The 14,706-nt window shown below is 44.3% G+C and overlaps 1 long non-coding RNA gene across 1 annotated transcript; it reads left to right on the forward strand.

Annotated features, from left to right (window-relative positions):
- Positions 1-5,386: 5,386 nt before the first annotated feature.
- LOC120519895 lies at positions 5,387-9,841 on the forward strand. The gene is made up of 4 exons (XR_005631692.1): positions 5,387-5,452; positions 6,642-6,715; positions 9,318-9,374; positions 9,771-9,841. It is a non-coding gene; the product is annotated as an uncharacterized LOC120519895 (long non-coding RNA).
- The last annotated feature ends 4,865 nt before the right edge of the window (positions 9,842-14,706 follow it).

A 14,706-nucleotide genomic window follows, 5' to 3' on the forward strand; every position in this document is an offset into this window, starting at 1 on the left:
CTGATCGCTTTGCCTTTCCTCTGTAGGTGGCAGGCTCATCCTGCCCAAGACTGCTCTTCACATCCTTTTAACCTCCGCAGTCAATTCTTTCTCTCTCACCTTCCTTCTTTCCTTCCTTCCTTCCTTCCTTCTTTCCTTCCTTCCTCTCTCTATTGTTTATCCCTCCTCCCTTTCCTGTGCCGGGCCCATTCTTATACAGCTCCGTGGGCACAGCATCTAAATCACACACCTCAGGAAGCTGATGAAGCAATTAAAAAGATTGCACCCTCACGTGCAGGTGTAACTCTCCCCAATTACCTCACCAACTCCCCTCCTCTGTGCAAGTGCGCTCTGAAATGGCCAATGGATAATTTAAAAAAAAACGGCCAATGGTTTACAGCTTGCAGGATATTCATTGTTGAGGACCCAAGTGGTTGGACCAGGCAAGGGGTGATCGCCCAGTTAACATCTGGCTACAGCAGATAGATGATGATTTCCGGAGGGTAGGATTGGAATGTGTGTCTGCCTGGGCAGTTGCCAACCAGGATCCCGAGCTGTTTGTCTTGTGGTGGGTGTGGCAACGAGCTGCACCAGTGCATGACCTGATCCAAGGTGACTTAAAACATTTACGATACAATTAGTTCCATTTCTTTTGTTTTTTGATTAGGAGCACAGGTAGGTCAAATGACTTGCTCATCGTCTCACAGTGGTGTCAGTAGTGGGATCTGAACCCACAAGCTCAGGGTTTGAAGTCCAAAGTCTTAACCATTATATCACACTGCGGTACATGCAGCACCGTATGGAGAATTACAGTGCAGTCTTTCTACACTTCTTAATGTTCCTGTCTGTCAGTCCACAGATTCTCAACCGCGAGGATATCTTCCTGTGCAATGCATTGTGGAAGGAATCTTTTGGAATATCTAGTCCGGCCTCTGCAGGTGTATGCTGAGATGTCCTCATATGGAGCATCCAGGGCATCTGAGTATGTGGCTGATGATCGTAAAACTTCCACCTTCATGCCAAGTAGAACTTCTGAATTGGGTTATAGAATCGGGGACAGAGTAGGAGGAATTCCATCAGCATCATGAAGTATTGCTTGATGGTGCTTGAGCGATGGAAATTTAGATAATCCCAAATTACCCACTTTATTAAAGTCCCATTGTACACTTTATCCCAGAAACAAAAAAAAAGTTCTATGAATGACATGTATTTTTACTTTGGACAAGATACAGTTCCATCAAATGTGTACATATTTCATGTTCCTGTATGTGCACAGATGGTGTCCCTGTACATACTGGTACCGGAGCTCCTTCACGGTGTCACCATTTCCTTCAAGTGGTACACAGGGTAGAGATGTTTCTTGCTCATCTGGTGTCTTTTGCACACCCTGTCGATAGGATTGGATGTTTATAAAAAGATATGAAGTCTTCACTAATGGCCCTCTGTATCTCCCTTCATCTAATGGCTAATCTTATTTGCTATGACAATGATGCAATTAACATCCCCCTGTTAAGATGTGAGAAGGGGACCTCTGCCAGCCCTGTGCAAAACATAAGATGCAGTGAGACATAACACTGCGCATAGACAGAGTAGTACACTGTAAATACACACTGTATATATCTATGCATATGAGTATCCATGAGTCTGTGTCTCCAGTATATAAACAGTATGTATGAATATGAAGCATTGTCAGGCACTCGGGTCCTTAACAGATAAAACTGGCAGACCACAAGTCCTTGATAGAGGGACCGAGGTAAGTAGAACAGTAAGAGATGCCGACACAGAAATGTAATTTGAAAAAAGTAAAATTTATTTTGCAGTAAATGGTGCAAACAGTCACAAAGTGGTGCTTTACAAAAAGGCAAAGAAATAAAAAACATCCTGTAAAAATTGCACCAATCCAATTGTTCCCTCAGGGTCCTTCTCTCAAATAAAGATTCATTTTATTAACCTACTCCTGTTCTGCTCAAGCCTCCCTCTTTCCAACAGGCCTTTATAAGTTCTCACCGCAATCCTCCTGCTCACCTCAGCACCTTTATACCCCTCGGTTTCCACTTCCCCGACAGGCCTTTATAAGTTCTCACCAGCAATCAGCTGACAAGGGACCTGGACACCCATCCCCCTGTCACGTGTCTCATGCACCTTTATACCTGGGAGGTTTCCATGCCCGCTCACTCACCTGATCACCAGATGGCACTAATTCAGGAGACGGTTGTTCTCCAACGCACACCTTCGACCGACACCTGCACTGGTCCTCCTCAAAAGTGTGTCTGACTTCAGACTCTTCTACCTCTTCCTCTCTTTTTAAAGATATGATAGTCAAACACTGAAACACTGTGTTGTGCTCTGTCAATGCAGGCTTACCAGCTGAAGGGTCGTGAGATGCACATATGAAGTTTTTTAGAGGAATGGCTGATCATAACACTGTTCCCCTTCATTGGTGAAATTCAAGAAGCTACAGAACTGAAAATTCTAATAAGAATGTACAGTAAATATGATTGACGGATTATGACGATTGGGTCAACCATTTTGAATGTAATGACTTATGAATGCAAGACAACTTCTTATAATTTTGGGAGATAACCTATCTGACTATATTTAGAAGTGTCACAGGTGGCTGGGGTTGGAGCCCAGCTGGGACGCCCGAGGGGACCGGAGGAGGGCTGGTGCCTCCTCCCGACCACGAAGGGGCGACCGCCCTGGTTTTGTTGGTGGCCTCGGGTAGAGGGCTTGGAAGACCAACCCTGTAGGGGCCCGTGGCTACCACCAGGCGGCGCCCCGGTGCCTGAAGAACCCTGGAGCCCAGCACTTTCACCACACCAGGAAGTGCTGGGGGGGAGAAAAATGGGGACACCCAGAGGGCTTCAGGGTGCGCAGCTGGCACTTCCGCCACACGCTGAAGGAATGCCCGGAAGCAGAGCCCATCCGGGTGTGATAAAGGGCCGCCTCCCAAAGTCGAGAGCGGAAGTCAGGTGGAAGAAGGACGGAGCTGGAAAGAGGACTGGAGGTGGCCAAAAAGGAAGGCACAAAGGACTGTGGGGCCTGGACTTTGGGGATCGGTGCTGGTCTGTAAATATTGTAAATAAAACGTGTGTTGGGTGAACTACGATCCACACTAGATTGCAAATACCATGCATTGCATCAATGTTCATATTGATTACTACACGTCAATATTGCTGCTACTTCTTTGTCTTGTCTTTGCAAATTGTATTGTCTGGTTTGTGTTTTAATTTTAAATTTCAATTTTAATTCTATTTTTAATTTATTATTTGCATGCCATGCTGTTACACTGTGGACCCTGAGCTTTGCAATTTTGTCTGTCTGTATACTTGTATATGGTTGAGATGACAATAAAGTTCACTTTGACTTTGACTTTGATAATATAGGAAATTATATATTAAAGACATGGCATGAATGTGTCAAAGCATTTGTAGTTTGTTGAAAACGATGAGGTATCACTTTTGTGATGCGCTCAAGTGACTAAATGATGTGGAGGTTGGACAAGAAGTTTTTGAGAACTTCATTTCTGATCTGGGAAATGTTTCAAAGTGACTGAGAAAAACAGTAAAAGAAGAAGAAAAGAACGCTAAATCTGGATGTTCCAAAACACAAACACAAGCCTGAAATGGTTCACCAAAAACATGACAGGAGAGCAGAAAAGTAAATACAGTGTAATATGTTGAAGAGTGTTGTGGAAGATCAAAGCTACAACAACTCAATTAAACTAAAATAATTACAAAAACTGAACTTAAATAACACTTTCAAGCAATTTTAGTCCAGTAAACATTAAAGCAGAATGACAACAGAAAAAGCAGGACAAATGTTAATTACGGAGATGGAGAGCAGAGGTGTTGTTAAAGATATGATAAAGAACAAGTTCACCTGGAATTCACAGAATTTGACAAGAATGGATGAATAAGAAGCTAAGAAGTAAACTAAAGACCTGACCATTGAGGCATGGACACCATAAGACCTCTGAAGGTGTCCTCTGGTATCTTCATGAAGACATCACAGCAGATCCTTTAAGTCCTGCAAGTGGTGAGATGAGACCTCTATGGACTGGACTTGTTATCTCAGCACATTCCACAGATGTTCGATCAGATTGAGATCTGGGAAGTAGAAGGCCATGTCGACACCTTGAATTCTTTCTCATGTCCCTCAAACCATTCCTGAATATTTCTGGCACTGTGGCTGTGTGCATTATCCTGTTGAAAGAGACCACTGCCATCAGGGTAAACCTCTGCCAATTTACGTGGTGTACAACACTTTTTAGGCAGGAAGGACGTGTCAAAGTAACATCCACATGAATGCCAGGACCCAAGGTTTTTGAGCGGAACATTACAACAAAGAAAACATGATTCATCAGACCAGGCCATCTTATCTCAACGGTCCAGTTCTGACAGTTAGATACCCACTGTAGGTGTATTTATTAGTGGAAAGGGGTAATCATGGGCACTCTGACCAGTCTGCGTCTACACAGCCCTGTGTGTTCTGACACCTTTCAGTTGTGGCCAGCATTTGATTTCTTCAGTAATTTGTGTTCCAGTAGCTCTTCTGTGGGATCAGACAAGATGGACGAGCCTTCACTCCCCAGGCGTGTCATTGAGCCTTGGGCACCTGTGGCCCTGTCTCTGGTTCACTGGTTGTCCTTCCTTGTGCCATTTTAGGTAGGTATGAACCACTGCTTGCTGGGAACACCACACAAGTCACCAAGTCATCTTGCCATCACAATTCCTCACAAATCTGATGCAAAAATTGTATGCTTTTTCAGAATGCAAAGCCTGTGCAGAATCGATGACCTGACCTTTAGGGTTTGTGGAAGAGTCAATCTTAGAAAGTTAATGTTTATCGTTGAATTCAGATAGTGTTTGCCTATTGTCTATAGAACATCAGTTTCTTCTAGCTGCCTAGAATATGGTGTAGCCTTTTACCACCTGTGAGTTAACATGAGATAGAACTTTCCTGGTGATTATCTGTTAAACTGAGTGTTAATTAACCAGTGAGGAATAAGTCCTACAGCTAGCATGGACTGTCAGATGTGATGTCAAATAGAACTGAAGGAGGCATACAGTGTTCTGACCGTGCAGATACCACTTTTTTTCTCTATTTTTGTTGGAACTAAAACTAAAACTTTTAAAATGGTCTGTGGAATTATTTGAGCACACGTCCCACTGGTGTTTGAATCATCCTATGAAGCAAACTAAAGGCTGCAGAACTTTGGGTAATTTGGAAAAACGCAGCCACAGTTTGTGATTTGACTGCAGGTTTTTCTTGTTCTTCTTCCAAGGCAAATCAGATCTGATTTGAATTGGCTTTGCACTCCAGTTGGCGTCACCCCACCCTGTCCCACCCCGCCTGATCTGATATATAAGGAGGCGTTGCTGTTAAACACAACACATGTCCCAGTGTCAGCACCACCATGAGATCCTTCATCTTCCAGGTTCTGCTGTGCCTGAGCTTTGTGGCAATGGCTGTGAGTTCTGCTTTTTGAAATTTGTACTAAATTGTGTTTACTAGGCCTTTTCTTTTTCTTGATGTTTGTTTGTTTTTTTTTTTTTTGCATGTTCCCAGTTGCTAAATGTCTTCTCCTTACTTTCAAACAGCAGGTCATCTGAATTCTATTTTCCAGTTACTAAGGCCTGTGGTGATATGGGTCCACAGCTCTTCCAGCAAAGGCCGTTTTATTTTAAATAAGTAATTGCGGCTTAGCGAGGGGGCGTGGTGGCTGTTGCGTCTCAGTGCTATCTGCGGTGTGGGTGTTTCTCATCTACGTGCACATGTGAGAGACTGCCCACATCCATGATTGCTCCTGGGGATAATGTGCTGCAGCTGCCATGTCCTCTCTGCATATATAGAGAAGCCCGAGACGGTTAGGAAGGAGAAATAAAAAGAGAATGAGGTAAGAGAGAGTAAGATGGAGGTGGCTGGAGAAAAAGAGAGAGACGGTGCGAGCAAGCGGGTGCTCGTGGACAGCTGCATGGAAGCCTGGGTGTTAGGCTGATACCCGGGAGATGAAGTAGAAGTCGTTCCCGCTGAGCGATCATGTAGCGGGAGTGACCAAAGAAGGAGAGACTGTCCGCGTAAGGCCAGGGCGGCGGCGGGAGTCGGGAGGCTTGGAGGTGAAGTCCTTGGTGTGGGCATCCTGGAAACCAAGGAGTCCAAGTCTCAGGCCTGGGATGAGTGCCAGACCGAAGCCAGGATCGGGAGGACTCCAGACCCGTGTGTGTGAAAGAAAGGGCAGCTGCAGAGAGAGCGTCTCGCCTGTTGCAAAGCCCAACCGGGAGAAGCAGGTGAGCCGCTAGCGTAGAAGAGCACAGGGCTTATTGATTTGAGAATGCTTCCAGCAACAGTTTTAACCTCTGGTTTTTAAAGGACTGTTTGTTTTTGTATTTTCAAACCTCCACATTTCTTTTAATGGATTATTTGATGAAGACTTTGAAGCACTGCACTTTGTGGACACTTTGTTTTTGTTGATTGGTTTTAAATAAAAGCACTTTGCACATTTGTACATCATCCCCTTGCTATGTTGCCTCACTGCTTAGCTCACCTCGTTATATCTATCGACGGATTTGGGTTCAAGGGCTCCCAAACAGCCGACGGGAGCATGGAGCTGAACCCACATCATCACAAGGCCTCATTGTAATTTTGTTCTTATTTTTCAGATTTCTCAGTTCTATGCCGTTCCCGACGAAGTTCTAGACTCTATTAAACAGTCCATAGATATGATATACAATAAGTGAGTAGAATGAAGAATGTGCCGCTCAAGGCTTTATTTCAGTTCTTTTCCTGATTATTTTGGTTTGTGGGAGGCTCATCACAATTTATTAATTTGTCATCTCTACCTTAATCTAAAGTACATATTAACTACTGAAAGTAACTAAAAAATGTTCCTCCCTGGAAACTAAGATAGTAGAGCATCTTTATACTTTACACGTCCCTGTAGCCACAAGCGTCCACAACATAAATGTTGTCAGCAGTCATTTTGTACAAGCATGCAACATAGAAATATACACGCTGAACATTTTATATAAGTTTAGTTCTTTTGATTGACTGTTGAACAACGTGAAGACCTCTGGGTAGATAACTGTCCCTGAATCTACCAGTTCAGCTCAAATCAATTTAGTTGATTTTTGTTTTGCGATCTTCACTGGCCGCAGGCACAAAGCGTTGTGACAAATTCACAGGTAGAATACAAATCTTTACAAGAAACTAACTAGATAAGGTGTATGATTGCCAAAGGCTCCAAAGGGATGAGCAGGAAAAGCAGCTGTGCAGGATGGCCGAGGTCTTTAATGATCTTGGTTGAGTGTTGTGGATGTCCTGAAGATAAGGCAGCTCAGCTGGGTGCCATTGATGTTCTGTGCCACCTTCAATGCCCTCAGCAGGGCTTTACACTCTTGAGCAGTGCAGGTGTCATGTCAGGATGTGGTGTGGCCATTGAGCATCGACTCCACTGTTAACCTGTAAAGGTTCAGGAGAGCAGATTGAGAAATATAAGATCTGGTCCTGCATTTGAAGAGGTAGATGTCCTGGTGAGCCTTCTGGACAAATGTATGGTCTCAGTGATGGTCATTCCAAGTGGCTCACCCTGTCCACAGCACTGTGTCCAATGTCAATGTCTGTATTCTTCTTCCTGAAGTCTCCACCCTGCTCCTGGTTTTACTAACATTTCATGTGAGATTGTTGACCTGATTCAACTGAGTCAGCAGGTAGACCTCTTCTCATCATTGTTGGTGGTCTGGCCTAAAATGGCAGAGTAACCTGCAGATTCCATGATGGAATTTGAGCCTAGCAGGGTATGTAGCACACCACCCCATGGAATGCCAGTGTTGAGGATCAGCATGGAAGATGTGATGCTGTAGTCTGTAAACAGGACTTTGACTTTGCAGCTTGTATTATCCACTTGGGCCAGGATGGTATGAAGTGCACAGAATATGGCAAAGGATAGGACATTTACTATGGACCAGTGTGATGATATGCAAACCACAGGTGATCAGAATAATCTGGAATGTTCTATTTAATGTGTGACAGCAGCAGTCTGTCAGAGCATTTCATCCCAATTGGAGTGAGTGCCTCCAGTGTGGAGTCAGACAGACTTTCTACTTTTGACGCAGGTTCCACAGATTCTCTCAGGGAAGGTGAAAACAATGAGTTAGAAGATGTCTTGGGGCAAGAGAAGATGGGCTGGATTTGATCAAAGGGCTGGTATTTTAAGGTTTATCACTCTTTCAAGTAAGCAGCCCCCTCAAGCTTAATATTTTCGTCTCAGTCACCTTCCTGTAAGATCTCACACACTCTGACGTTCTACATTCACACTTGGCCCTCAGTTGACAGAAGACTTGTCTTCATACCACGATGACACAAATGATCTTCGGCATTTGATTACTGATGTATGGTCACATAGGAGGCATGGTGGCGCAGTGGTAGTGCTGCTGCCTCACAGTTAGGAGATCCGGGTTCACTTCCCGGGTGCTCCCTGTGTGGAGTTTGCATGTTCTCCCCGTGTCTGTGTGGGTTTCCTCCAGGCACTCCGGTTTCCTCCCACAGTCCAAAGACATGCAGGTTAGGTGCATTGGTGATTCAAAAATTGGCCCTTGTGTGTGCTTGGTGTTTGTGTGTGTCCTGCGGTGGGTTGGCACCCTGCCCGGGATTGGTTCCTGCCTTGTGCCCTGTGTTGGCTGGGATTGACTCCAGCAGACCCCCATTACCTTGTGTTCGGATTCAGCGGGTTGGATGATGGATGGATGTATGGTCACTGTCCTGGTTTGTCCTGATGTAGGGTCACCCTTTGACATACCCGCTTAAGAAGATGTGGTGTTTAACTTTGTAATAAATGACAAAGAATCACTAAAAAAGGACATTTGCAATGTTTATGTAGAAAATGCACTGCTACTTCATAACCTTTAACATACAGCATGGGAATGAGTAGGCAACTAAACTCCATAAAGTGTTTGTGTGTGGGGGGCTCCTAGTGTTAAGGGCACAGACAGAGATGACCTGGGCCTCCATATTGTGATGGGAACAGCAGGCCAGTAAGTGAGATCTGATGGCCTGAGGCTTTAATGGCAGCCTGCTGTTTAAATGAGGTTTACACACAGAGGAGCATGAAGTGCATTAAGCGCCAGCTGGCACTCCTCTATGCTTCTTGTAACATTTTCTTTTTCTTTTGTAAGGTCCTGGCCAGCATGTTGTGCCACATTATGTAATGAAAACAAATTGAATTGTTTACTGTGCCAGTTGTCCTGCAGCTAGAAATCTTCTCCTCCAGAAACAAGAGAAAGGCAGAGATGGAAATCCACTCATGATTTGTTATTTATGTTTCAACCTTTCTGTTTTAGTGCAGATGGAGGAACTGAAAAACTAGAAGCATGATCTTTCAGGACTTCAATAAGTTGGTAAGCATGTGTGGGCTACAGAGGCAAATGTTTGGTGGGATGAGGTGATGATTCACTTGTTTGCAGACATAAACACTTTTGTGGATCCCATAGGTGTGGCAGGAGGTGAAGCAGAGAGAAGGCCCCATTCTGAGAAACTTGTCCTGCTAATTGAATTTCAATCAAACTGCTGTTTAAATTTAATATGACAAACAATGAGTGTTTTTTAAAGGACGGGTATCTTACATCCTCCATCTTGTGTTTGATCACACACTGTAGTGAGGCCTCCTCTCTCTTCTCTTTCTGTCAATTCACCTGCTCATTGACCTCTCAGTTGATTCTATAAAGTCACCTATGAATGTTCAAGAACTGTCATCTTTTTCTATTAATTTGACGATATGCCTGTTTCTCTTTTAGCCCTGAAGAATCAACCCGGACCAATCTCTTCCAAGAATGAAGAATTAAAAGAATGTACTTTAATTAAAAATAAAACCAAATGCAATGCAAAAATACTGACTCTCTGTCTGTCGACTTGTCTGGTTGTCCATCTCTGATTATCTACCTGATTTATAATGTCTTGTCATGCACATCTTTCTGAGAATATCAAATGCCGCAGGTCGCTCTCAACAATTACCTTAAGGCTCATTACATCCATAATAAGGGATTGGAGTAGTCGGCAGGATTTACAGGCTGGGAACGTCTGCTCCAAAATCCTTTCAGTTCTCTTTGTGTTTCTTTGTAAAACATTTACCGACATGTCATTATCTTCAATGGAGAGTTGATTTTCATGGAGAGCTGATCGCCTTTAACACTCACTTGAACAAAACAAAGACATCATCTGTGTTTCACAGCCTCACATAATAAGGAGAAATCGGAAATTTTAGTGATTGGCAAAAATGGATATAGTGGGGGGTATTAGAAATAAACTTGATCCATTAGGCTTGAAAGTGAAGAGAGAGGTAAAGAATTTAGGGGTAATTATTGACTCTGACCTAAATTTAAAAATCGCATATTAATCAGATTACTAGGACAGCATTTTTTCACTTAAGAAATATAGCAAAGTTTAGACCTCTTATAACATTGCAAGATGTTGAAAAATTAGTTCACGCATTTGTTTTCAGTCGACTAGATTACTGTAACGCACTCCTCTCAGGACTACCCAAAAACACATCAATCGAATGCAACTAGTGCAAAGTGGAGCTGCTAGAATCTTAACTCGGAAACAAAAATCCAAGCACATCTCTCCAGTTTTGATGTCACTACACTGGTTACCTGTGTCATTAAAAATTAACTTTAAAATCCTGCTTATGGTTTACAAAGCTTTAAATAATCTTAATCCATCTTATATATCAGAATGTCTGACACCTTACACTCCAAATCGTAACCTTAGATCTTCAAATGAGGGTCTGCTTAGAATTCCAAGAGCTAAACTTAAAGAAGTGGTGAGGTGGCCTTCTGCTGCTATGCACCTAAAATCTGGAATAGCTTATTGATATAAATTCACCAGGCTGATACGGTGAAGCACTTTGAAAAACTCCTACAAACACGTTACTTTAACATGGCTTTCTCATAGCTTCACCTTAGTGTAACTCTGATAATTCTGTATTTGCGTGTAATTATTTTACTAACTACTACTAACTAGCACTGCTACTACATTACTATCCCCTACTTTTTCTTCTGTTCTTTTTCCAGTTTTCTGGGGTGGCGACCTGTGCCTAGTTATAGCAAGAAAGTTCTATATACTTATAGGGTTTTTCTAACCCTCCCTGGCCATCAGACCTGACTTTATTCTTTGTTAATAAAAAAACTATACAAGAAAGTTCATTGTCCATTGTTTATATTATGTTCAAATTAAGCAAACACTAAAATGAGTTTAACTCAAAGCTTTAACTTTTAACTTTGACTTTTACACACATATTTATATTTATCAGTTTTTTCCAGTCTTTTAGGGTTTAGGTTTTTTATTTTGTCACTCAGTTGCAAAAAATAAAAGAGCCAAAATATTTTTAAATAAGTTCAAATTGAGAAAAACATTTAGAGAATTTGAATGAAATTAATGATGTAATTCAAGAAGCAGAGATGGAGAACTCCAAACAAACATAATGTTATAATTTTAAGCCTACACACACCATAAAAAGCCTGAACACTATAAGAAGGTCTGAGGCCTACAAAACCACTGAAAGGGAGAGGACAACCACATAACACCTGGTTCAAAATAACAAAGCCCTACATTTTTAAATTAAATCTATTTAATGTTTTATATTAAATTAAGTCAAAAAAGGTTCACACTTTTGGAAAGTATTCAAAATTTAACTCCTCCTTGAACAGCCACCTTATCGTGATGAAGGGGTTTGTTATCCATGGCTTTATGGCCCTGGTAGGGCTACCCAAGGCAAACTGTTCCTAGGTGAGGGATGAGACAAAGAGAGGATCAACAAACCTCCTATGAAGACTAAAAAATTTGGACGCCGTTTTCCCTCGCCCAAGCACAGGTCACTGGGGCCCCCCTCTAGAGCCAGGTCTGGAGGTGGGGCTCGATGGCGAGCACCTGGTGGCCAGGCCTGCACCCATGGGGCTTGGCCATGCACAGCCGGAAGAGGCAACGTAGGTCCAAATACCCACAGGCTCATCGCCTATGGGAGGGGCCAAAGAGGTCAGGTCAGGTATAGTGTGAGTTGGGTGGTGGCCGAAGGCGGGGACCTTGGTGGTCCGATCCTCGGCTACAGAAGCTGGCTCTTGGGACATGGAATGTCACCTCTCTGAAGGGGAAGGAGCCTGAGCTAGTGCGCGAGGTTGAGAGGTTCTGGCTAGATATAGTCAGGCTCACCTCAACACACAGCTTGGGGTCTGGATCCAATCTCCTTGAGAGGGACTGGACTCTCTACCACTCTAGAGTTGCCCCTGGGTGAGAGGCGCTGAGTTGATGTGGGCATACTTATTTCCCCCCGACTTGGAACCTGTTCATTGGGGCTTACCCTGGTGGATGAGAGGGTAACTGTTGTTTGGGTGTATGCGTGGAACAGCAGTTTGGAGTACACACCCTTTTTGGAGTCCCTGGAGGTGGTGCTAGAGGGCATACCTACTGGGGACTCCCTCGTACTGCTGGGAGACTGCTGGGACGTGGGCAATGACAGTGAGACCTGGAAGGGCGTGATTGGGAGGAATCCCCCCCCCCCCGATCTGAACTCGAGCGGTGTTTTGTTATTGGACTTCTGTGCTCATCACGGATTTTCATAACGAACACCATGTTCAAGAATGGGTGTTCATATGTGCACTTGGCACCAGGACACCCTAGGCCTCAGTTCGATGATCGACTTTGTGGTCGTGTCATCGGACCTGCAGCCACATCTTGGACACTCGGGTAAAGAAAGGGGCGGAGCTGTCAATTGATCACCACCTGGTGGTGAGTAGGCTTCAGTGGTGGGGGAGGATGCCGGTCAGGCCTGGTAGGCCCAACTGTGTTGTGAGGGTCTGCTGGTATCATCTGGCAGAGACCCCTGTCAGAAGTAGCTTCAACTCCCACCTCATGCAGAACTCTGACCAAGTCCTGAGGGAAGTGGGGGACACTGAGTCCGAATGGGCCATGTTCCATGCCTCTGTAGTTGAGGCGGCTGACCAGATCTGTGGCTGTAAGGTAGTCAGTGCCTGTCATGGCGGCAATCCCCGAACCTGTTGGTGGACACCGGTGGTGAGGGATGCTGTCAAGCTGAAGAAGAAGTGCTACAGGACCCTTTTGTTCTATGAGACTCTGGAGGCAGCTAATAGGTACCGGCAGGCCAAGAGGAATGCGGCTTCGGTGGTTGTTAAGGCAAAAACTCTGCCGTGGGAGGAGTTTGGGGAGGCCATGGAGAACGACTTTCAGACGGCTTCGCGGAGATTCTGGTCTACCATCCGGCATCTCAGGAGGGGGAAGCAGTGCAGTGTCAACACCGTATATGGTGGGGATGGTGCGCTGCTGACCTCGATCCGGGACGTTGTGGGTCGGTGGGAGGAGTACTTCGAAGACCTCCTCAATTCCACTAACATGCCTTCCAATGAGGAAGCAGAGCCTGTGGACTCGGAGGTGGGCCGAGGTGGTCAAAAAACTCCTTGGTGGCAGGGCCCTGGGGGTGGTTGAGCAAAAACAACCACCTTAGTCAATTGAGTGACAATCAACTGTGACAGCGTCTTTTCCTCATAGTGAACTAATTATGTTTGCGCTCCACAAAATTTTGTAATGTATTAATAAATGAAATATCTCAATATTTGAGATCCAGCACCCACAAGCCTTAACTGGATTAGGTGGGCTTGAGGAAGGCCAAATGAACAGTGAGTTTCAAGATGAAGTTCAATGTGACGTTCCTCTGCACCGTTCAGTGTTTCATGGTAGACGTACTCCAGAGTTTCCTTGCTGTGTTTAAGATGACTGGTGTTTGCTGTGGGAAACGTCTGATCATCCAATGACAACTTCAGTCTCGGCTTCCTAAAAGGTGTCCGTGGTCCAGTAAAGCATGTCTGGCATGTCTGAAACTTGGTGACAGGGGGACAATGGATGATTCTTTGAAGGAGGTGGGCTCCCTTTTTCTCTCTCCTGTTCTGTCTGTATGGTGGGCTGGTTTAGTTGCAATACCTGCTGAAGTCTACAGAGAAGTTGGTGCAGTGCTGACAGAACATTTTTTCCAAGTTATGTGGCAGCAACATACAATTCCACAGGACTTCAAAGAGGCATCAGTCATCCACCTGTACAACACAGAGGACATCGTCAGTTCTGTGATGATCTCAGTGGTTGGTGTATCCTGGTGCTGTCTGTCAAAGGTGAGGTTCTCCCCAGGCTTCTTCTTAATCATCTTACTTCACATCTTAACCAGGAACTCTTTCCTGAGGCCCAGTGTCGATTCTGAGAAGAGTGTGGAGCTACTGATATGGTGTGTGCTGCTAGGCAGCGGCAGAAGAAATATTAGGAGCAGATGTTTGATGGCATATTGATTTGACTAAGGCCTTCCACGTTGTTAAAAGAAACAATTTTTGGAAAGTCATGTCAAAGTATGGATGCCTAAGGAAATTCATCCCCATGGTGTGGCAATTTCATGATTTGATGCCAGCTAAAGTTCAGGACCATGGTGAGGCAGAGGAGTCCTTCCCTCTCTAAAATGTCAGGCTGTGTCTTGGCACCGATGTTGTCCAGTCTGATGTTCTCCACCATGGCTATCATGTATGCATTGGCATTAGTCACCACACAAATTAGAGGGCTTCATAAAATAAGCTTAGGATCAACACCATCAGAGGGTTCCTCAGGATCAGAACTGTGGCCTCAATGCTGGCTCACAGGCAGATAAGCAGTGCAGTGTTCACAATAAGAAGAGTGAAGTAATGC

This window comes from Polypterus senegalus, unplaced genomic scaffold (assembly GCF_016835505.1).
Source record: "Polypterus senegalus isolate Bchr_013 unplaced genomic scaffold, ASM1683550v1 scaffold_6024, whole genome shotgun sequence".
NCBI lineage: Eukaryota > Metazoa > Chordata > Cladistia > Polypteriformes > Polypteridae > Polypterus > Polypterus senegalus.